The sequence below is a fragment of the Lepidothrix coronata genome, unplaced genomic scaffold (assembly GCF_001604755.1).
Source record: "Lepidothrix coronata isolate B3197 unplaced genomic scaffold, Lepidothrix_coronata-1.0 Scaffold17, whole genome shotgun sequence".
In the NCBI taxonomy this organism is placed as follows: domain Eukaryota; kingdom Metazoa; phylum Chordata; class Aves; order Passeriformes; family Pipridae; genus Lepidothrix; species Lepidothrix coronata.
The window spans coordinates 7,447,461-7,472,902 of NW_016690197.1; the positions used below are offsets into that span (position 1 = coordinate 7,447,461).

Below are 25,442 nucleotides of genomic sequence, written 5' to 3' on the forward strand. Positions count from 1 at the left end.
TAGAAGAAGTAAGATTTATCCTGACCTGTATGCAATGTTCTTAAATAATATGTAATTTTACTGCTTTTGAAAATGTTACTTAAGAAATAAAATTGATAAAAAGCAAGTAAAAACTGCATGCCACTGTTCTAGTTTTTTACTGAACTACCAATAACGCACACACTGAGAAAGATTGGTGTTGAAAAATTACTGCCTGCTAAAATGGATTTAGTACAAACCAGAATGCATAGTATAAAAGAAAATTGATCACTACTTACAGAGTGCTATAAATGAACACAGTGCTTTACAGATAAACATTAACAGGGTTCCTTCCCCTTAAGAGCGTATAATTGAACTCAAATGGGATACTCTGAATGACAATTAAGGTTTTGTGAAAATGAGCAGAGACATTGTTATTGCAAAGATGAATATAGAAAGAAACAACAGAGACTTGCATACTCCCTGCTTGATTTCCTGCAAAAGCTGTAATTTGCACACTGCTATTGTTCTGATGGCTGTAGGGATTTGTCCAAAGGAAAGATTATGTACCTGTAATTTAAAGGGTGGCAATTGACTATTAGAACTATCAGGTTTGATATTTCTTTTATTAATACAGAACACTTACAGAAAAGATAAGAATTCTATAATCGATGTGGTTCACTGCTTAGAGTATGACATTATTTTTCATCCCAGGACAAATGAACACAGTTATAATACGCATTTTGTTCAGCTTCTGCTTGTGGTGGAACAGACTGAAAGCTGTTTGACACAGCCAAGGAGATCAATATAGATGAGATGACAAATGACCACCAGCTGTGTCGAGTACACTGCAAATGCAATACACAAAACCCAGAAGAGAACAATCAGAAATAAATGACGTGAAGTAGGAAACAGTCTCTGTCAAAAGACTATTTTAGTATAGTTCTCTCAAGGGTCCTGAGGCAGTTCACAGATTAATTCACAGAATGAAACTCTATGTGAACCTTTAGAAGTAACCTATAATAGGACAGCTGGGGTCATTCCTCTGTCACTGGCAACAATGTAAAATTAACAAAATCAAGAGCCAGGTAAGCTCATAGGCACTCTAAAAGACAAGCTAAGAACATTTTGATGCAAATGCTGCAGTTGAGAAAAATCAACCAGACACTTTTTATAGCTTTAGTAACTTAGAGCTACTCCTTATTCCAGCATCTATTTAGAATGCACTAAAGCACAAAGAACTGAGATGATGATCAAAGATTTTCTAATAAATTACATAAGAAGGGATAAATACAAAGTTTTCTTCAAAAGTTAGATACTAGACTACCTAAGAAAGAAAACTTGGAGGGAACAAATGGCCTTCTTGATCAAACTACACTAAAAAAACCCCCAAAATACTGTAAGATATGAGAGGAGAAATGTAAAGCATAGGTAAATGTAGAACCATCAAACCAACAAAGCAGGCATGAGCAATGAAGTAGTCAAGTTGTTTGAGAAGTACTTGAATAAAAGATGGTTTGGGGTTCTTTAGGGTCCCTTGGTTTTGGTTTTTTTTGACAAACAGGAAAAACACTCAAAATAATTAGGCAAGAAGAGAAATACTGATACAGCAACAGAAAATAGTACTTCTTTTCCACTAAAATCAATTTAATTTATAACCTAATGCTTAGATACCTACAGAGACAAAAGGAGATGTATGAGTATCTGAAAGCTTTTCAGACAAATAATAAATATAAAGTATTCTTAACCATACATTAAGATGATGAGTTTCAAACATCATCCTTTGACACAAGGGGAAAATCACCTATTTTTAAATGTCCTCATTTCTTATCCATGAGATCTGAGAAAAGGTGTCCACCCACATCTAACATTATCACAGTGCACAAGAACAATCCAACCACTGAAAAGGAAAAAGAACACTGCTGTGGGATCATCCAAAAATCTGCAGTGTTGTCACTTATGACGCAGAAGGCAAAAATTAAGGTGAAAATTATGTATACCATTCTAAAACTTTGTTAATATATCTTTTGTTAACTGTGTATAGAACTTCACAAATTAACTTCTCCCCCTAATGTCCGAAAGAAAAGTATAGCAAATTTTTTGGCAGGAAATGGAAAATATATATGCATGAAGAGAAACAACAAAGACTCATCAAGAGTTTTTTAGAGATAAATCAAAATACAACTAACATTCCATATTTCATCTGTCACAACAAAGGAAAATTTGAAAGAGATGGTAAGAGACAAACTCAAACCCATATAATTAGGCAGCTAATGCTTTTCCGATGCACCTTCATGAGCATTTATTCTGTTAGTGATAGCTCATCTGTTTCTGTAACTAAGAATTCAACACCATGAGAAGTGTTTTTAACTACAGAGGTGGGCAAAAGAAAGCTGTAAAGCAGAAGCAAACGTGCATTATTGAAACAGGACACTATAAGTAGTAAAAGTAACACTCCCAACTTTTGCAACATCATTACAGTCAGTACAGCAGCTAAACATCAAACCTCGTTAGTGCTGTTGCTTTAAGCCTTTTCATCTAAAGTAAGTCCTGAAATAATATAAAACTTAACGAAAAGTTGGAGTGCTATTTGAACAGGATTTTCAGTAAGTCAGATTATACATATTAGAAAGCAGATGTTATAAGAAGAAGGGGCTTAGAGGTGTTACTATACCAATGCTATTATTCATTATGTCAGAGAGGAAACCCACATTTGGTCCATGATTCCAGATTGTCTGATCTCACCAGAGGATTTCAACCATAACCTGAAATATTTCCTTTAATGTAGAACTGAGTGTAGCAGTTAAAAAAAAATATTGAAGCAGGTATGAACAATTTGTTTTTTTCATAAGGGCAGTGGCAAGCTGATAGAAATTTGGGGATTAAAAACCAGTTAATACACAATGGTGATGAAAGCAATGCTGGCATTTGCAATGTTCTTACAGGTCTACAATAGTTTCTTTTGGAAAAGAAAATTTGAAATATGACAAGAGCAAGTTTTCATTGAGTTTTACACAGAAAAATTGAAGAGAACACAATACATTTGCTAGAAGCAAATCACTGAGACAAAGAAGTGCATTTAAATTAACCACTGAGAAGAATATCTATATTTAAAGGGATGTGTATTGAAAATGTCAATTCCTTATGCTATTTAAACATGTAATAAAAGCAGGCTAAACACTTCAGCTTCATTCACAGAATCTGTTTTACACACATGCTACACAAAGTGAATCTAAATCTATCTCTTAATTGTACCAAATTAGTGAAAGCTTATCCTTTACTTATTACAGGACTGCCCTCATGTTCATAAATACTGGCTTCAAGTGACAGTTATATTACGCAAAATTCTCCATTATAAGAATCCTTTTAGAAGCCTCACTGTTTTTATTGGGTAATAAAGTTCAAGTCACTCCAGTGGAACCTTTAGAAGAATTTTCTTTAATATGTCATTAACACTGCCTCATAAACTAAATTGTTGATTTGAGGAAAACAGCACACATTTCCTGCTGGACAATTTACACCTAAGAATGCATAAGTATAGTATTTTTACTTTTTATATGATGACTTTGCTGCTGTATTGGAGAGACTTACCAGGAAACTTAATTTCTAGAAGTAATGTGACATGGAGCATTAGACAAGTGCTGATTTTCACTGATAATACTATCTATAGGGCTATATATTTTCTACCTCTACAGTGTGTTTTTCCATCTGAAGCTTAACACACTGCTGTTGTAATATGATTTTTTGTCAACATACTCGACAATGGCAACATACTAATGACACATCGTGTCATTACCTTATACATGTGTATAATACTTTTACATCTGAAAATACACTTGCTTCCCCCACTGAGTATAATTATTTTCTCTTTTTTTACACTTTCCCAACAACTGTTCAAGTTATCTATAAAGCTGTTGAAATTAAATGGAAATTTTTTTGGGTGAAATTTAAAATGTTTTAAGTAAAAACAGAGTAAATTCTCAATTGTTTGCATAGACTAATTAAGAACCACTTTAAAACCATTTATTTGCAACATTTCTATACAAACACACAGACACAAACACAGAAAAAAACTGCTCCCTTCACGCATGCACATACACACAAAGAAGGTCAGAAGCTCCATTTGGATTTCTAACTTCTGAATTTTGAAGCACTCCCAATACTTCTTAAATGATTTACTGAATGGAAGAGTCCACTCAATACAGTGAGTTAGATAAATAATTTATAACATTTATTTACTTGTTTTGTGCTGGTTCTGAATCTGTATTCCTGGTAACGTGCAGCTCTTAGTTTGCACTGTGGCTGTTTTAATGTACTATGTCATGGCTATAAGAGCTTAATTATTTTAAATCATTTTCCCAGCTGGACATCACAGATTTTTCACCTTCGTCATTAAAAAAGTGTATTGCATACCCATTTAATGCACACTGGTAAATGTACATTAAATCCGCAAGTCCTCCTCTATTTGTCAATATTAATATTGAGTTTAATAGATGGAAAAAAATCCTATGAATAACCACATGATTCCTGAAAACAAGCATAAAACCAAAACGCTTTACAGCGATGGAGACAGTGTTCCATTCAAAGTATATCTTTACAATTTAACGTCCCAGATCCCACCATTTTGCAACTCTTGCCACTAATACAGCTGGTTATGGTAACTTAAAATATTTTTCCATCTTGCAATTAAAAAACTATTAAATATTGGGACACGTTAATAACTCTCTCTCATTACCACATTAGAAGTCATTATTGTCACCACACAGTATAATGTAATGCTGGATTAATATAGTGGAAAATTGCTAATCATATAATAACATTTCAATGTTTTTACTACATTAGCAAAACTGATTAAGAATAAAGTGCAAATAATAAATAAGACAATTTTACAAGCAAGGAGAAAATTACAAGCAAAATGACAGCACTGAGAATGCTGCCGTACCCGATAATATAAATATCAATTATGTTATGCTTCTGGCTAGAATTTAAAATACTTCAGAGTTGCTGATACATAGCACTTTTGGAAATCAGATCTATTCTTCTATGTCTTAAATAAAACTAAAAATTGTTATGGCCTTTTCTAATTGCAATGGAATTTGCAACCAAATGGGAATTATTTTAAAGGTTGGAAACCATCTACATTTTAACTCCTGTTAAATTGTACATATTTTTTAAGCACTACGTTACAGCAAGAAAGCTAGCAGATAATTTTAAGTTTTGGCTAGGAAATAACTGTATAATTTTAATAATTCCCTGCAGCATATTTAGATATTACACTTTCAACTTAGCATGCATGAAATGGAAAACAGCAACAGGATTCCATTTCTGTTAACATCCAAGTAGTTTTTTTCTCAGGACTTTCAAGCAACCACAAACACGACTTTTAATTTGAAACATCCTTTTTGTAGCATGCAAGTTCCAAAAAGCATGATGAAATATGAGATTACAACACAAAAGCCTATTCCTTTTATCAGACTTAATTTTGCATGCTCTTTCAAAACAGGATTTATTATAAATGTATTCATTAGTTATTTAAATATTCTAAACAGTGGATATCACTTCAAAAGCAGTTAACAGCATACACTCAGATGTTTCTGTAATTTCTCTTCAAATATAGAATGCACAACACTTGTAACACAACTTTTACTAATTCTAGGAAGGCTACAGTAATGCAGTTTACAGACTTCCAAAATGAGTTTCAACTAACCTGAATTAAGTATAACAAATCTGACTTAATCTAAATCCAACTTTAATATTTAAAGACAACAGAGAATGCCACTTTAAACTTCTTTCATTTCAGTAACAATGTTTTTAAAGTACTGAAAACATTGCAAAATGCTTTATTTTCTAACTCTCAGACAATACTAATCCAATTAAAGTGAAATTTCGATATCCCCTTGCTTACAGCCTCTCTGCTAGATTCATATTAAATGCCAGTACTAATTCCCTGTGTTTTCCCTTACAGTACTACACCACACCTCACTCTGCACCTCAGTCTCTGAGGCCAGACAAGTTTTTGGCACTCAGTTACTGTTAGAAGGTAACTCAAACTCCACAGAATGCCAACACCATTGTGTCCTGTTCCCCACTGTTAAGGAACCCTCTCTTCCCACTTAGTTTTAAATCAGAGAAGAAAGTGGACCATGAATCCAGTAAATTGGGAATATCATTTAATTCTACTCAAGACTTCTCATTAATCTCCCTGAAACCAAGGCATAGTGCAGAAAGGTATCTTTGTTTGACAAGACTTTTGTCAAGATTGCTCACGATGAAAACGCATTTCCTCATCAGAGAGACAGACCTGAGCACAGCCAAGAGTTTTACCCCAGATTAGGGTGCTGAGAGTAAGGGTTTCCTGCATTTCAGTGACTGCATGGACTACTTCGGTATTCCTTGGATGGATTATTGCTTACCATAGAATGGTTTGGGTTGGAAGGGACCTTTAAAGATCATTTAGTCCAATTCCCCCCTAATGACCAGAGACATCTTAAACTAGATCTAGTTGCTCAGAGCCCCATCCAGCTTGACCTTGAGTGTTTCCAGAGATGGAGCATTCACTTATTGGGAACCTGTCCCAGAGTTTCACCCCTGTCATTGTAAAAATTTTCTTCCTTATATCTAGCCTAAATCTGCCATCTTTTAGTTTTAAAACAATATTCCTTGTCCTATCACTACAAGCCCTACTAAATTGTTTGTCCCCATTAATTTTTATAAGCCCCCTTTAAGCACTGAATGGCCACAATAAGGTCAACAAGGTCCCTGCAGTGCCTTTTCTTCTCCAGATTGAATAAATCCAACTCTCTCAGCCTTTCCCTGATCATCTTCATAGCCCTCCTCTGGATGCAGCACTCCAGGTGAGGGTCTCACCAGAGCAGAGCAGAGGGGCAGAATCATCTCCCTCAACCTGCTGGCCCTGCTGCTTTGGATGGAGTTCAGGATGCTGTTGGCCTTCTGGGCTGTGAGAGCACATTGTTGGCTCATGTCCAACCTTTCTTTGTACTTGTATCAATGTCTTTCTTACCCTGTCAAATCTGGCTCAATTGGTAAAGGCTCTTGAAAAAGCTGGCTCTTGAAAATCTTTAGTGTTTCATAGGAAGGAAAGAGTATTTGCTGACAAAGGCATAGCTGAGAGTGTCACAAAACACCACTGAAACTTCATTTTCTGACAGAGGAAAAAGTTTTTCTGTATTTTGTTCCTCAAACCCATAGATACTAGTCTTCCTTTAGTAAATAGCAACACCAGGTATTTCGAAGTGTGAATACATTTATGATTCTTACATCCCTGTAGGGATATCCTATGTTTCATACTGATAGAAAACCCTGAGAAATGCAGAGGGAGGAGTAACGGGATTACAATTCTCCGTAAATTAAACCCTGTATTTGTCAATTCCTAGTTCACAGTCTGAAGCTCCACTCTTGCAATGCCCAAATTAAAGACTGAAATACATAAAAACCTACCTAAAATGTCTCAAAAGTACTTTTGAAGTAAACCTAACTTCAAAATTCATTGCTATTAGAAGATGCTATTTAAAGTTTTATATTCCAGTTCATTTTCAGAATGAGATATTTAAATACTCATCTATTCTGCATTTCATTTTCATCACCATGCTGGTTCAACTCTTATTTAAGAAAAAACCCCTAAAGCTCTAAAACTGAAAAAACTTGCCCTGCCGTTCACCGCATTAAATTATGTTCCACCAGCAGACGTGTAGTATCTGCTGACTAGGACTCATTAATTCCCTCATGAAAGACTGGAGTAAATGCAATTAAATAGGTATCTTATCAAGGTGGCTCGTATTTTAGCGTGGGGTTTTTAAAGTTTATGAATTTTTATGTGAAGTACAATCCCAAAACAATGTTTTTGAGAAGAATGAGGTGATACTTCCTGAAATTCACAGGAACAAGGGAAGACTAGGTAGCAGGTGCATAACAACTGATTTATTCTTAACATACATATTTGTAAACTGATTGTTTTCTATTTATTCAGATAAAAACAAGTACTTATAGTATTAATACAATAAAACTCTTTGCATCCTGAAAAATAATTTTCCTTTTCTATTTTATTGGTCTCTGTGGAAATTTAAGAGTTTCTGCAGATGCTGACTTGCTGTTATTCAAAAGCATTGCCTCAAATCGAGCTTACCCACATAATCACCAATATATCACTTTTTAAATTAGAGGTTTAACAGATCCCTAAATTATTTTGTCATACTGAAGATTGAATTTTCAACTCACACAAATAAAATATGATATAAAAAATAAAAAACCCAAACAACATGGAATAGGCATTAAAGGCCTGGGTTCAGAAACAGAAGCAAAGGTATCCTAGTTGGAAGCCTCACCTTAACTGTGTGGTGTCTAGGTAATGCACCACATGCCATGTACAAGATCAATCACAGGTATGAAACTGTTAACAACACCTACACACAGCACACTAGATTGAGGACACCAAGTTGGTACACACTAAAAAGCTGTTACTTGTGCTCTCAAGATGTTTTATTTTATTTCCTGTTAAAAAAATAGACACCAACAGTCTTGAAAGTAAAGAAAGCAATAGATTTGAAGAAAAACACTCAGTTGTTTTGTTCCATTATCTGAGAAACCCTAACATATGAGCACATGCAAGTTAAGCTGCTACTGTGATTAAATAATTATGGTGTAGTATCACGGATCATGTCAGTAAGGAGAATGCTGAGCCCAGGCACATTTTTGACAAATTCTGCAGTGTTGTGGACCAATCCCTACTGTAAACCTGTTTATTTCTCTCACAGTTGTTATTGGAAGTGTTGGAAAGAAAGGTTATTTCTACAGCAAAAGCTGACTTCTGTCTTCTAGTACTTCCCCTCCCATCGTCACCTTCATGAGAACTTGGTGGGTGCACATGAAACTTGATATACTGAGAGACAGGTACAGAATGAGACTCAAAAAGGTCAAAGAAAAATTATGTAAAATAAAACTGCCTGACAGTATTCTACTAGAAGATGTTCCACTTCCCTAGAAACAACTATTTTTACCTTCTAGACCAACCACAGAGCTCAATATTTCTAAAGTTACAACAACGACACACAAAACCAAAGCAAACCAACCAACTAACCAACCAAAAAAAAAGCCTCCCAGAAAACCAAACTCAAAAGTCTTTATTTTCCCTTCAGTCATCTTTCAGTCTTGTCTGGACTCCTTACTATATTTATCTTGCTTTATACTTGAGTCTGTAGTTATTTTACTCTGTAGAAAGGCAGAAATAAAAATGGCCATTATCATAAACAGTTACCCGGATTTACTGTCACCACTGAAAGCTTATAGGTGATTCAGAAGATTTGAGGCCACTAATCTCCCTTAAAAGAAAATTTCTGAGGGCTGATCATCAGAAAAAAATCTAGGCCATGTTCCAAAATGATATAAAATGCTCATAAAATACATTGCTTTCCATGGACTTGACTCATTTGGTCTCCATTAGGATGCATACATTGGAGTTTGTAGCTATAAATTACTTTCTTCTACCTCCAAATTTGACTCTTTATTTCCAGATTTTGTAGTTATTATTTTTAACAGCTCCCCTGTTTCTGAAGAGGACAGACATCGTGGAAGAGATCTTTACTGCTAAAGGCGACACAGTCCCCCAGGTAGAGCAGTCAGGTTTGATATTTAGCCCCACGCTCTGCAGCCAGTTTCAGTCTGCAATAGGGTGCAACTGTAGTTTAGAACTGAAGCTTTCAGCCGAACCTTATGTTGCCATATTCTGGACCAGACAGAGTTATTTTAAGCTTTAGTTATTTTCCAGGTACACGACTGTCAGAGTAAACAAGCATGCAAGTCTCAAAGGTAAGATCTTATCCATCAGAGTAACAGCACACACTTGTAGTCAATAAAAAGAACCTTTAAAAAGCTCTGTCCTAGACTGAAGATCATAAGCCACACATCATTTTTAACGAAGTGCGACATTTGAAGTACTAACTTCTAGCAAAGGTTTCATCTTTCCGTTGGTATCAGTTCTACACTAAGTTCAGTCCAAATATATTGATTTTCATTTACGTTCAGATTTTTCAGAAGCTTTTGATGCTCACTGCGCTGACTTAAAGGAAACATACAATTATTTCATGTCTGCATACTGGCAATATTTGATAATCCCCTGGGGTTTCATGTGAATTCTAACCACCATGAAGAAGAAAAGAGAGGTCTAAAAGACTCCGTACAAGACAGCTCAGGCAACAAAGATGTCAATTCCCATAACATGGAGTTACCGAGCTTAGTTTGGTATCACTGTTACTGACAGTGGCAACAGTGGACGGATCCTGCCACTCTCAGTCCTGCTGTTAGAACAGGAGGGGTATTTCTGCTTTCCTGCCAATGATATGGAGTGGCTCCCTTGGAAAAAGGGATGCTCCTTTCTTATGATCAGAATGGAGAAAAAAATACAGGAAAAGCAACAGGAAAGCTGGAGAACAAGAGAAGATTACAGATTCTAAGAGCTACAGTGAGCTTGTATTAGAGAACAAATCCAAAGCAACCACTTGCAGAGATCTGAGGGTGAAGAAGAAATTGCACAGTTTGTCTAGGGTCAGAAGCCATTTCAAGCCCCTAAACTACAAAGTAAAACTATTTAAAAAGCCCTATAAAGAACAGAACAGGGTTGAATTTGTTTTAAAATGTTCGTATTTTAGCTGCCTCATCCATATAATTTTAAATCATAGCTTTAGAACTGGGAATATTTGGTGTCCTTTGCATGACTGCAAAAAAAGGCAAGGAAGAGGATCATGGAAAGCAGAAGAGGTCACTTCTTGTTAAGCCAGACACATTATAAAAGAGAAGTTCAACCTCAGTGATCTGTTTAGAGCATGAGTTAGAAACAAATTTTTTGTGTCTTTCGTGGAACAGATTTATTTTTTTGTAGTCAAAAGCCTGCTTCCAGCTGTCTAAAAGCATCCTAAAAACTACACACTTCTCATAATGCTGATTAAATGAGAAAAAACCAACAAGAACCCAGATCACATTATAGTCAAATTCTCTCCTCCTACATCTTCTACAAAAGGAAGATTAATTAAAACTCATCTAACAAAAGGACTAACAAAATAGTTCATTAATATGATTCAAAGAATGGATGGGAAAAATTAGAAGAGAGAACCCAAAATGCGATCTCACTCTATTATGTTGCAATTAAAAAAACAGTCATCTCAAACATGTTCTTGCTTGCTTGACTTAGAACACACTCAAATACTACACCTCAACATGTGTAATAAAGCGTGCCATGCCATTCTCCGTTTTGTAAGTGAAGCTGCTTTGGAATTTAATTATTAATCTTTAAATTGATTCTAAAATTTAACGTGCACACAATATTTAACAAAAGCAAACCTGGATGTCAAGCCTGTGCTGCCTCACCAATTGCTGCATAGAGCTTCTTTTATTTGCAAGAAAAATATTAGAGCTATTGACATAGGGGTCTCTTGGAAAGGTAGCTTTATGTCATCAGGTCACAGTTACCCATTCTTTTAAGTATCTTAATTCTCAGCATCTTTAAACCTTTGAACTGTATGTCAGAGTTAAATAAAATACCATAAAAAAGCTGTCATAGACAGAAGCTTACTTTTTTTTAATTTGCATATATATTCCGAATTTGTGTGTACAGCTCAGATTTTAAAACAGAAACCTGCTTTATTTTTAGCAGGGCAGATTTGAGTCACCTAGTCTAAAATTCTAACACAGTTAGATTGTCACAGAAAATCACACTTGGTCTACTTCACAGCAGCATTCTCAGCATAAAGCTCAAATTTACATTATGTATGTAAATTTAAAAACTGTCATTGCTACAGTTTTTTAAATCATGTTAGTTCTTCTGAAAAAATTGTATGTGTCATACCTAAAGCCATTATCCAACCATAACAGAAATAGGGTAGCAGAAAGAGAAAATTTTCCTTTGATTCCTGCCAACTTGCCCTTATTTGTGACCCATCAGTCCTGGCTCATTCTCGATCTCTGGATCCATGCAGTTTCTTACAGCATTACTGCAAAGAATTTGAAAAGTAGATACATCTTCATCAATAGTGATGACAAAACTCAATAAATTGCCCAGTTTAGAGGGTCACGGACCAGCTTATAATAAAAAAACCTAAAAGGTTATCAACAACTTAACTAAATACGCAAATACTCAGACAAATGCTTATTTGAGATTAATTATTTGAGAATAATTTCTTTGCCTTCGGTAGATGTGCTTTTCCTCACTTTAATATATTAAGAGTTCCTGAAAAGAATGAGTCCCACTTTGTAGAATCACAGAATATTCTGAGCTGGAAGGGACTCACAAGGATCATTGACTCCTCTCCAGAACCAGTTCCTTCTGAAAAGGGAACAGAATGTACAGTTGCCATTTCTGAGATGCAAGATTTCAGTTCCATGACTCCAAAGAAAGATCTGTCTCCTATGGGCAATTAACACTGGACAAGAGAAAATAACATAACATGTCAAATCTATTTTGAAAACCAGACTTTTAATGTATTGTAAAGCATGTAACTGTTTAAAAAATGCAATGAAAGATATAATAATTTAGTGTTAAGGTATAATTGTAACATAAGTGTGCTCCTTCAGTGTTAACTTCTTTACATTTTGTATATTTCAATTCTAGCAAGTTTTGGAAAAAATTATTTGAAAAAACTTCACAGGCAATAGGCAATCCCTAAAGACTTGTTTAATCATGCATTACCATTTTATGTCATTTATAACATGGGAGGAGGGCAGATTGTTATAAGCAGCAATATTTAGCAACTTTTCACAGCAATTTTTCAAGGCAATACATGTCACCATGTTATCAAGATACCTGCATTTCACATATGACAACCACTAGCAAAATTAATTTGGGGATCCAAATTCTTCAGTTACTATAATTAGACTAATGTTGAACTTTGGACTACCCTGCAACTATCATTAGCTATATTCATAAACTGAAGATGCAACAATCTGAGACCAAATTTCCTCTCACAACACTGCAGGGGTCCATACAGACATAGCTGGACATCAATGAATGATCCAGATGAACTTCTGTAATGTGTATCCTCTAGAGAGGAAGAGTTGATTTTCTGGGTTCTCATGTAGGTGCAGAGCTCTGACTTATGAGCAGGAACAGATTTCCATGGGAGAGCTTAGTGGTGTTTAACCAGCAAACTACCAATCCTTTGCCCAGGAACCCTTGCCCTCACTGCAGGAACAATTCAGCTGGCTCATGACATATCTCCTGAGCTACTGCAGCTGACAGCCTGGTAAATTAAAATAAACCAGCACCTATATTCTCTCAGTATTTTGGCCTGTAGATTGCAGCAATTCAGCAGCTGTTACAGAATAAGCTGACCCATTTTGAGATCACAGATGAGAACTGCTGAGGCCACACAAAAGTTAGCTTTTTTTCATCCATCACACCCACCATAGTCCCTACTTGTACATAAAGTATTTTAAAAACGTGAACAATGAATATTAACAATGTTAAACATTTAAGTCAACAAGTTTCCTTTTTTGTTTAATAATCATGTACTGCAGACTGTGGAATTAATCTACAGTCATGCAGAATTTCTTCCACATAAGATGCATTAAAAAGGCAGAAAATCTCAGCTCATCTCAGGAGTTCCAGTGAGCTCTCAGTTGTCTTTAAAAAACAAAATCCTTTTATTTTATTTACAAATTAAGAATATGAGATCACTCTGATTTCAAGTTGTATTTTTAAAAGACAAACTAAGCAGGTTAATTGATCCTACAGTGACAATAAAACAAAGATGTGTTTTTACAGTTTACCAATATATGTCAACACATTAATGCTGCCATTGACAGAGCAGGAGTAAATAATTTTCTTGAATTTGTTTATTTGTAAGACAGTAATGTCATGAAGAAACTCAGTATAATTGGGTGTAGTAATTTCACTTTACTAGGATATCTAAACTTAACTCTGCTTATACAGGCTAGTATGCAATATAAAGAATGTCTTTAGTCTTGTCTTCTAGTATTCTACAAAGTCCTCATCTAATTCTTAAAGATGCTCTACTAAATCTGGGTAGTCTTCTCATGAGAAAAATAGAAAATAAAAACTGTGTAGAAGCAAACAAGTTGAAATACCTTGTTGAAAGACATTGTTGAAAGCTCAACAAATCAGAGGACTGGACAATCATCAACCATATGAAGTTCAACAAGGGAAAGTGCCGGATTCTGCACCTGGGATGGGGCAACCGTGGATGTTCATACAGACTGGGGAATGAGATGCTGGAAAGCAGTGCCATGGAAAGGGATCTCAGGGTCCTGATTGGTGGCAAGTTGAATGAGTCAGCAGTGCCCTGGCAGCCAGGAGGGCCAACCGTGTCCGGGGGGGCATCAGGCAAAGCATGGTCAGCCGGTCAAGGGAGGGGATTGTCCCGCTCTGCTCTGCACTGGGGCGGCCTCACCTTGAATATTGTGGCAGTGTTGGGTGCCACAATATCAGAAAGATATCAAGATCTTAGAGAGCGTCCAAAGGAGGGCAACAAAGATGGTGAAGGGCCTTGAGGGGAAGCCATATGAGGAGCAGCTGAGGGTACTTGGTCTGTTCAGGCTGGAGAAGAGGAGACTGAGGGGAGACCTCATTGCAGTTACAACTTCTTCATGAGAGGAAGAGTAGGGACAGGCACTGATCTCTTCTCTATGATGACCAGTGACAGGACCAAGGGAACGGCCCGAAATTGTGTCAGGGAGGTTTAGGTTGGATATTAGAAAAGGTTCTTCACCCAGAGGGTGGTTGGGCACTGGTATGGGCTCCCCAGGGAAATGGTCACAGCACCAAGCCTGGCAGAGTTCAAGAAGCATTTGTATAATACTCTCAGGCACATGGTGTGACTCTTGGAGATGGTTCTGCAAAGGGCAAAGGGTTGGACTTGATGATCCTCGTGGGTACCTTCCAGCTCAGCATATTCTGTGATTCTGTGAGTTAATCCCAACACTGCGGCACGTGTGAGGAGGGAGGAAGAGTGAAAGATAAGTACTGTGCACACCTAGAAGAAGAATGCAAAATCCAGCTAGTAGGCATAAAGGACCCTTCCTTCACTCACAAGTACAAACCATTTCAGAGTTAAAGCTGAACACAAGCATGGCATTTGAAGTGAATACAAACCTCTCAACTTTCAGTACTTTACGGGGTACAACATAACAAGAAACTAAGAGGAGTTGCTGCATCTGTTTTTGTGCTTTAACAAATTCAGAGTTTAAAAGAGGCATATTTTTCCCTTCAGGTCTTATGACCGTTTTGAACGGAACTCCAGCAATACGGGGTAAATATTCTGGTACATTTTCTACTACAGCTGTTTAAGATGATAACAGGCCAAATCCATCCAAATACTATTTTGCAGCAAGAATAATAAAACTGTGAAACTCAATGCATATCAATGAGATCAAATTTTACAAAGTTCTTTTATTTTAAAGGCTAGACACATATATCAATAATAAGATTACCTACAGGCCAACTCTAATGGGTGAGCGTGTAAGTCAACTGCTAATGGTGTAGTCCTAGGATAAGACTTCCCTATTGGGAGTTTGTTGCATTATCCCATATCTTTCCTTTGAACAGAGTAGCACATAAAGCTAATCACTGCAAAAGCCATTAAAACATAGTCTGCTGATGTGATTGGTAGGACAATCCTACATGTTCCTTTGAAGTCATGCTCAGGGTCCTAAACAAAGCCCTACTGTACCTCCTGATAAACCAGTCCTTAGCCCTCTGCACTGTTAAAAAGTCTGAGTAAATTACTATATTAAATTTCTACTCTTATAAACCACTATTACCTCCATCATATAGGTAAGAAAGAGAAAGGTATACTATTTCATTATATGGCTACAATGCAAGGTAGCAGCAAAAGTGGAAAATCAGACATACATGCACTTGGACTGAGCGCGAATTATTGAAGGAGAGAAAAGAATGGTTTTAGGAAACAAGCCTGTGAATATATCTAATAAATGTACAAGGAACTTACATATTTAAACTTTCTGAGGAAAGCACGAGATCTCTAGGAATAGTATATTATAAAACCTGCACAGAGTTCTTAGCTAACAGCAAGATTTCCAGTGTTTGTGTTCAGGGGAAAGTGAAAAAAGTACACTTTCAACAGGAAGTATTCCAGAGATGTGCAAGAAACCCCTGTAACTTGGCATTTCAGATTTCCAGGGCAATTAACTCCCCACTGTATCACATCACTTAACATTAATTAATTGCTAAAGATGTAGTTATGTAACTTATTGAGTTGCTAAGGATAAATCAGCTCCCGAGCTCCCAAGGCTTGAGTGGCACACCAAATTAATATCAGTGAAGCACAGGGATTTATCCTCTCTTCTGAGATTGCCAAATCAAGCAGTTGTTCTCCTTCCAGTGTCAACTAATGGGAACAAGTCAAGTAAATGTCAGTCAAGCCATCAGCCCACCACTGCATGGAGAGTTTCCTGGAGCAAAAGATTCTGAGAAAGTCCCATTGTCACTCTGTATACAAAAATGCTGGAGGGTTCACAGCATGGCACCCTTGGAACCAGGTTCCCTAAACATGGCTCACTGATACTTCCAGATGTTTGCTTCTTCAGGATAAATCCCAGTCTGTATTACTTATTACATTACCTAGAAACAGCTAGGTAATACAGGATAAGCATAAATTAGGGAACGTGCTAATTAATATACTCTCATACATAGCATGTCGTACAAGTTAGAGATGGCATTGGCTCAGGGGAAAACAAAATCAAAAAAACAATGAAGTCCACTCATTCAGGTGGACATTAGCTTAGGGCCAGAGCCCAAATTCCTTTAGTGCTTTTGAAAAATCTGACAAAATTTTTACAGCTCCAAAACATGGTGTTAACATAGCTAAACAGGCATATAAGCTGAGTCAAGCAGCTTGCAGCTGAATTGCACACCCAGAAAAAACCAACTGCTACCATTTATACAGTGCCTTCTGATTCCATGTGGGTGACTGATGTTTGATTACTCTGGAATATGGAAACAGTTTCTAATCATTTAAATAAATTACAATTTTGGATGGATGAACAGAAGCTGCATATGTACTCTGAAGCTCACTCAAACACACTGGAGAAGAGAGAGTTTCAAGGTTCTGTCTGAACAAATATTGGGGGAATGTGACCATAGAACTCTTCCTACTGTTCTTCTAGAGTGATTTTGGATGTGACATATATCAAAGACAGTCTTCCTACAGCTCTACTGATATTGTTGGCCAGGGACAAGACCTGAAAAAATAAGTGGATATAGTTCTGGTATGCCAAAAAGAGAAGTCCACGTGACCAGCAGTCAACCACTCAATTCCATGCCAAAGCAATGCACATAAGGACATTTGTCTTGCAATGCTTAACAGTTACCATCTGTCTCATAACAAAGTCTGTTGTCAACTGACAACGGTGTAACTGAAACTGCCTCATTTTCAAGAGGACTGATTTAGGGACCTGGCATTGCAGAATCTAAAAAACTGCCACAGACTCTTTAAAGCTTCATTTTCTGACCATCCCAGTATTTGTTGAAACCATTCTACCAGGTCTATGAATATACACAGAGTTGTACCAGTTACTCCTGGTGTGCAGAAAAAAGCCAAAGCTGGGTCCTCCAGTGCACTGCTGCATCATTCACTTACATCACCTGACCCACAACCATAGAAATAATGTATGGGCTTCCTTCACAAGCACAAAAAAAACTTAAGAAGTTCCCAGCTTTGTAATCTGAGTGGAATTTGCTGGGACTTCTGCAGGTTCACAGGTAGTCATTTTATCATTTGCCACAATGATAAAATTGTTTTGTTGCTTTTTTGAACTGTCCAGATAGCTCCAAAAAAGGCTTTGAAAATTATCCTAGGTACAGATGAATAAAAGGCCTAGCAATATTCTCCAAGGCTTTCCAAAAAATCTAGGCAGCTCTCAAATGCTACAAAATTTCTCTGACATCTGTACTGATCAGTTTAGGTGTTACACCAGTTTCCCAAGCTGCATATTATAATTCTGATGAGGAAAGGCTGTCTGTTCTGTCAGAAGCAGGGACACATCACTGTGGTGTTTGACACAGGGTAATTTGGAAACACACATGAATGATAGAGTGTGCTTGAGAGAACAAATAACTCAGGAAACTGATGTTACTGGCATGTGGCATGTGGTCCACTGTGACACTATCAACAGGACATCGTCTTTGCCACAGCAGGAATAGCCACTGCTGTATTTCCTGAGAGACAAACTTAAATGACTGTTTCTGTCAGCTCTGAAGCACGTTTTGTTATTTGTTCACCAAGTACACGTCTCATTCATTAGGACTGGTCACACAGCACTGGGGACAGATGTTTAGGATACCCATGTTACTGGCCAGTAGCATATTAATTTTAGTAATGTATAAATAAGAAAAAATTATCTGTAAATCCTGACTCTTTCTCTGATTTATCTTCTCTTATGTTGAACAGGTTTGAGAAGCAGGTATGTGACCTGCAGGACAGCACATGGTGCTGACAAAAAAACCACTGTGGAAGGCTACAGCAGTGCAGCATGGCAGAAACGTGTGGGACCTGGCAGGGAAGGAAACACACACCTCAAGATTGTTTTCTGGACAGAAGGTGAAGCTATAACCCTCAAGTTTATTAAACCATACCAAACAGAAAACGGTTTAGAGATCTTTTTTGTACATTTTCTTGAAAGCTGGACTGAACTATTGAAAATATTGGAAACATATGTTTGCTGGGGCCACCAAGCCCATCTGAGCAGAGCTGTTTAAGGAATGAAAATGAAGCTGCTTAAGGAATATCAAGCATAAGGCCAAAACTAACTCTGAGGAATTTAATATTCTGATCCAAATGGTTCAGGAAGCACAGAGTCTACCTCTCTCAGCAAAAAAAAAAATGACCTATTTTCTTCTGGTCAACAGAAAAATACAGAGCTAAACGTTCCCTGTTTCACTAAGCAAGAGGAAAAAGTTTTTTAGGGGACTTGCTTCCACTTTCTTGGAGTGCTAGTCCAGAAACAGTTTTTGGAGAAAGGTATTTGTCACGTAACTGATTTTAAGCACATAATAGTCACAAAAAGAATTTCTAGTTGATGGTGTGAGATTCCATCTCAAATAAAAGACAATTCCAGCAAAGTTGCATCAATATGAAAAAACTGAGAGTACACTTGGGGTGACGTCCCTGATGGCCTTTCCATTACCTCTCTCCCAGTTATGCATATTCAATACATTTTGAGGCTTGCTCCCAAGCCAAGCCTTGCTCCCTGCTATGCCTCAGTCTAGTCTACTGTACACAAGTAATGCAGAAATTTTCACAAGCGAGGAAAAGATCAAATTTATGAGCTATATGCCCATTTATACAGACTGACAGGAAAGTGAGGAAGAAATCACTAGATAACTGAACACGGAAGAGCTAATGTATGATGCATTTCATAGATTACATACAAAAAGTACTGTTTAGCCAAGGGTACTACTAGGCAAATACATATAAACTTTACATTAAAAACACGGAATTGTTGCAAAAGTTGCAATGAAGCTAGTTATGTGCTTAAAAGATTACAGTTTATATTGTTCATAAAATGCAGTTCTCCCTGCAAGTATTCTTCATAGATAAATTTTTAATTTTATATACTATTTTTGGATTAAGCACGACTTGACTTCGTAGACACATGCTTGATATAAATCCAAGGTTTGGCTAATTACTCACATAACAAATAGTAAAAATTTGAAACACATCTAAGCCTTCAGCACATACCATTTTTTATAAACAAGCACGAATCTGTTCATTTTTCAAAATGAAATTCTCAAACTTGTCAGTTTATTAGAATGTTAAAAAGCACAATCACTTCAGATTAACATATCAAGTTAATCATAACTGAAGACTAAAAATTGAAATGAAGTTACAAGCCCTTGAAGTACAAGCTGATACTGGAAAAGTGTCATTACTTCCCTGATGTATAGATGACAGTGGAACAGCCACAAAAACCCAAAAGTTTACGATTAGATGGCCAGAAGTAGTGCAGAACGGAAAAGGGAGTCATGGTGATTTTCTCAGGTGTGTATTATAAAAATACTATTGTGAATTCCCAGGAATATAGTATATTTGAAAGCTTGCCAAAAATTTTTTTGTTTTCCCTTTATCTGCCAGTCTTACAAATTCAACTTGAGATGTGTCAAGCTACGTTCTTCCAAGTTCACATGGCATCACCATTAATAAAACTTGTGTAATGAGAATTCCACAATTCTTCTGAGGATGAGCAAACAACAGAATACAGCACTCTCTAGCTGCTAAGTTAGATCCACAGCAACAGCAGAATTGCTAGAATAAAAAATAAGCTATTAAGAAATAGAGCATAAACCAAGAGCACCCATTCTGAGGATGAAGAATGTGGCATTCTTTATAAGCACCTCCAGAAAAACAAGAATGAAAATATGCCATTTGTTGACAAGGTTGTGTAGTTTAAAATCCGAGTTATAAAATTCTATCAAGTTAAGACTTGAAATCCAGCACTTGTGTTAGAAAGGTAAAACTTCAAAAGACTACTTCCTGTAGTTCTAACCCCAGCATTCCAAAATCAAAATAAACGCTGATAAAAATCATGCAAATTCGGCCTGGTCAGCAGCACTTGCCCTCTCTGCACATGTGAGCTATTTGGTTTAGATACTTTAAAGTCATGAGCCCTACTAAAAGACACAGATTTTTTTTCCCTTCCAAATCTATGTCCGCTGTTAGACAGGCACAATCTTAATTAAAATTACAGAGAGAACCTGAGTAGTAGTAAAATGAATCTGAATTTAGTTTGTTGGCAGAACCCTAAAACAATACATTATTTATGAACTGCACGCAGTTGCATGTATTCATATTTTACAGATCTAATATAATGAATCCAATCATTTGGAGAGATTGCAAGAGCTCAGATTAAAGCAAGATGTCACATATCATATTAGATATAAAGCCAAAATTTAATGAGACAAGTAAAGGTCAGAGAAGCACACTGGAGTTTCAATTTGATACCCCTACACTTCTTGTTCTTAAGCATGCATCACAACTTCAACTTTAAACATAAAGCAAAACTGAAAGTTAGTATAAAAGCATAATTCTAATGCCAAGATCACTAAAGCAAACAGGAAAGATAAACTTTAGTTTCTATGCCAGAAACGAAATGATTGCAATTCAGTTCATCCTCTCTAGTCCTCATTTTCCAAAGTATTATCAAGCAATTTTCAGTGACTGATGCCTGACTAATTGAAGCTTGATCCATCAAAATTATCAACACTCACTATTGATGGGTTGAGGAAAAAAAAAAAAAACACAACTATTGTGTCTAATAGTAACAGAGCACCTTTAGAAGTGCATCATCTGCATTTTTACTGATTATTTGGATTCCAACTGTTTTGTACTGCAGTGAGGAAAGCCCTTTGTCATTATTCCTCTTACCCTCTTCCCATTCTTACTTTCTGTCTCTACTTTTCCACACAATACTCAAGTCTTAAACAAAAAGATACTTACTTCAATAAGACTTTTCCTTAAGGCCTTAAAAGTACTCAGTCTGTTCTAGTTAGCCATCTTTTCCAGATGGACAAATTTACACCCAAGAAAGATTAGAGTGGACAAGGAAAGTGGGTTGGTAAGGACAAAACAAGCATGGGACTGTGAGGGATGCAGAATCAGAGAAACATTAGGATTTTTATAGCTCTTCTCCTTCCAGATTACTTATTTCCTTTCCTCTCAATTTTGTCCGTTCTCTCACATGTTTTTCCATCTCCACTTTCTTCCCTTCTTTCTGTCACTATTTCTCTCCTAATATGAATTAGTATTTCCAAGGCATAATTTGCTGTTAATTTAATCTCATTAGGGAACGACTAAACTATCTCATTGATTTTATCTTTTCCATTTTTATGCCTGTTACTGTCATTTCCGAAATGTATCAATAACTTCCCCCCCACACCTCATTCATATCATGAGTCAAGCCAAAATAATATTGATTCCCTCACTCTTTCCAGCATCAGTTCAAACAATTTTAATGTCCCAGAAAACATGAACATAAACAACCAACCTCCTCGGCTTTAGTACTGCCCTTCAACACTTTGGTACTTGGTACCAACAGTTCTTGGTACTTCCTTTCACCATTTTCAGGTATTTTTAAAAAATATTATTGACTTATAAAAATACTTTTATAACACACTTTTCAAAAGTGTGCTATTTCCAGTTTACTGCCCCTTTATCATTTATCTTCCATCCTCTCCGTGTTTATCCAACAGTCTCCTGTATTTCTTTTGCAACAGAATAATTTTTCATTTGCTCCTGACTTTGCTTTTACAGAGCTTCCCCTCTAATGTATGTTTTGACTATTTTTCCACATTTCATTTTGTGGAAATATGTCTACTACTTTGTATATTAGAAGCATTTCTACAAAAAAGATCCTTTCTGCTGTTCCTGATAGGTCCAGACCTTTCTCTTTTTCTAACCTGTCCATATAATGTCTGCTTTGGGCACTCAACATGGCCAACATTCAGCTTTTTGAGCCTCACAATGCTCTCCATCTCTTTACCATCATTCACTCCTGCAACTTGCCACACACTCTCCTTCTGCTCTGCTGGAAGACAACATTGAAAAAATACCAAGATTCCCTTTAGTACCTTACCAGCCAAATTCTTCCTTCAAGGCTGCACTTCAGATCTTCCCTTTCTGTTAACATGCTAGAAAAAAAGAAAATCTAATTTTGCTCTTCACAGCTTGACTGCAATTCTGATTAATTCTTTGTAAACTTCTAAAATCTTCATTTCCATTATAGTTGATGCCGCTTTAAATTTCAGTTCCAAACACCATGATTTAAGCTTCATTTTCTTCCCAGTTTTCTTCATAATTCAGAGCTTCTCCCTATTGCCTCTTTCTGTGATTAACATCTCAAATTTCTCGCACATGATAAATACGGCATTTCTAGACATTTTTCCTCCTTTTTTAAAGAAATTGGCTTATCCTTTTCAGAAACAGATTAGTACTTCTTGAGTAGATCTCACTACCTTTGCAGATACAAAGGAAATATCCAAAATATATGAGCATATATAACAGAGGAGATGATCACCATATACCACGTAAGCAAGCATATGACAGGTTCATTGTTCCTTTTTAAACAGGTTATATACTCCTAAGTTTCTCCACCCGCTTTGCCTTTGGGTATTTTTATTTCAACATAGTGTCGCTTTTCTGACCCTTAAAGAAGACAACTATTTGAAAAAAAGCAATTCAATAACCCTTTTATCTGCTTCCTAAATTCTTCCTTATTTAATCCAATCAATTTATTAATTGCACTTTACTTGCACTCCTTAATAATATCCTCTTCCCACTCAGAAACCAACTTTTAAAAAGCAATTGCCAGAATTCAGAGGCCATTTATTCCCAACCATTTAACTCAGATAGTCGTATTCCACTGTAGTCAGGCTTCCAAGGATGCCTTTTTTTAACATGTCATTATTTCTCATCAAGTTTTAAACAACTGAAGCAAAAATTTTTTAAGTTTAATCTCTCACTTTATAGCATGATTCTTCAAGCTTTTCCCATAATGTAACACAAGTTGAGAAATTAATAAGAGTGTTATTCTTAGGATTTCTTCCCCACGTATCTTATTGCAGAGAATCCACATTCACTTAAGAGTGTGGCTCCCTCAGCACTCAAGTTATTTATTGGTCCTTTACTTCTCAGCCACCAGTCAAGCTTGCTAAATCCATCTTTACTTTCAACAAATAAATATATACTTAAGCTGTTCATCCCTAAGATTACTTACACACTCATTCTCTCCAATAAGCCAATGAATATTTCTATATAGCTGCAAAAATACTCTTCCAGAATTTCTAGTTTGATTTTTGGGTTACATTTCAACTACTTCTTTTTATCCTCACACTTTTTTTCTTCTGCTAAAGCTTAAAGAATAAGAGCTTCTTTCAAGATTTCCAGAATTCTCTTTTTTTTCTCTCTCACTCTCCCATCCCTCTTTTTAAAGTCTTTTACTGATGTTATTTTATTCATGCACAACTGTTTAAGTTTCAATCTTATTTGAAACAGAAACTAGGAGATGACAAACCTTCTGGAGACAAATACAATTCCAGATGGCAACTGGAGCTGAATGAGTCTCCCAGCTCTGAGCCAAGATAAAGGAAAAGTTCACTGACAAAACCCAATCAGTGTAAGAAAGGAGCATTGACATAGAAATCCCTACATTTTGTTGATTTAAATTCCATCTATTTCCTTGACTCTCTATGGTGTACTGTGTCCTTCATAGTATAATTACTGAACAACACCTGCACTGATAGGTTACAAGACAGCTAAGAATGAGACATACTTCACTAATAAATTAGCTGATGCCACAGAGGTCACTTCAAGGAGAGATGGAAATAAAATCCTGGGCTCTTCGAAAGCTTTAAAGTTCAGAAACTGAGCCTACCACATGCATTTGCTTCTAAACCTCCCCAGTTTAGATGAAGGAATGGTAGTAGAATTTCATACCTCTGAACTAATAAACAGTTGCAGAACTTCTTCCAAAAAGTTCACCTCTAATCACCTGTCATGAAAGAGGCATCACCTCTACACCAGCCCTATAGGTCAAGCAACAGTGATACAGACAGAGACTGATTCCCATAACTTGAGTTCTCCTGATGAAGAGGCTTTTACAAAGTATCAGAATCAAACAAATTGTTAAAAAAAAAAAGCTCAGAAAACTGATTTTATTTAAAAACCAAAATATATTTTTACCTTTTATGGATGAGGGCAACCTTTATTAGATTATAACTTCCAAATGTGCATTTAATGCTATCTGGCAGTAAGTTTTAACTATATAGGGAGCCTGGAAGTTAATAAGCCAGGATCATTAGCAAAAAGGTTATAATTGTTTGTGTATTTTTATTTATAGAACTTTTACACCTCTCGCAATCTAAGAATATTCACACAGGTATATGCCTGAAAGTATTGTGACTAAAGGCATACTTTACTTACAGAAAAGCTAATATACCTGAAACCAAATCCATCATTACTGTTATTCATCATACCCATAGCCAGAAACATTCTCCTTGTATAAAAGGAAGTTTTACATTTTGATCTTTTATGGACAAACTTACAAGTTCTTACAGGATAAATGTGATTAGAATCACAGAACAATGCAGGCTAGATGGGACCTTTGCAGGTCTCCAGTCCAACCCAGAGGGCCAGCCTCAAATTTAGATCTGGTTGCCCAAAGAACTCATACTGGTAAGTTATGAAAGTCTCCAAGAACAGAGATTCAACAACTCCTCTGTTTAACCCTTCTCATTGTGACATTTTTCTCCTCATTGTAAGATTCCTAACTGCAGTGAGGGACCTTGTCCTTGTCTCTTATCCTTCCACCACAAATCTTTGACAAAAGCCTTTCCCTCCCAGCACACTCCAGTTGTAACTACAACCTTAGCAGAACGTGTGTGAAAAGACTAAAGAGCACAACTTCAAAACAAATCCTATAAAAACCTATAAGCATTATCTGAGCAACAG

General features: G+C 36.4%; 1 protein-coding gene across 2 annotated transcripts in view; it reads right to left on the reverse strand.

Annotated features, from left to right (window-relative positions):
* ADK (adenosine kinase) overlaps window positions 1-25,442 on the reverse strand; it is a 279,602-nt gene that overhangs the window by 178,057 nt on the left and 76,103 nt on the right. The window lies entirely within an intron of this gene.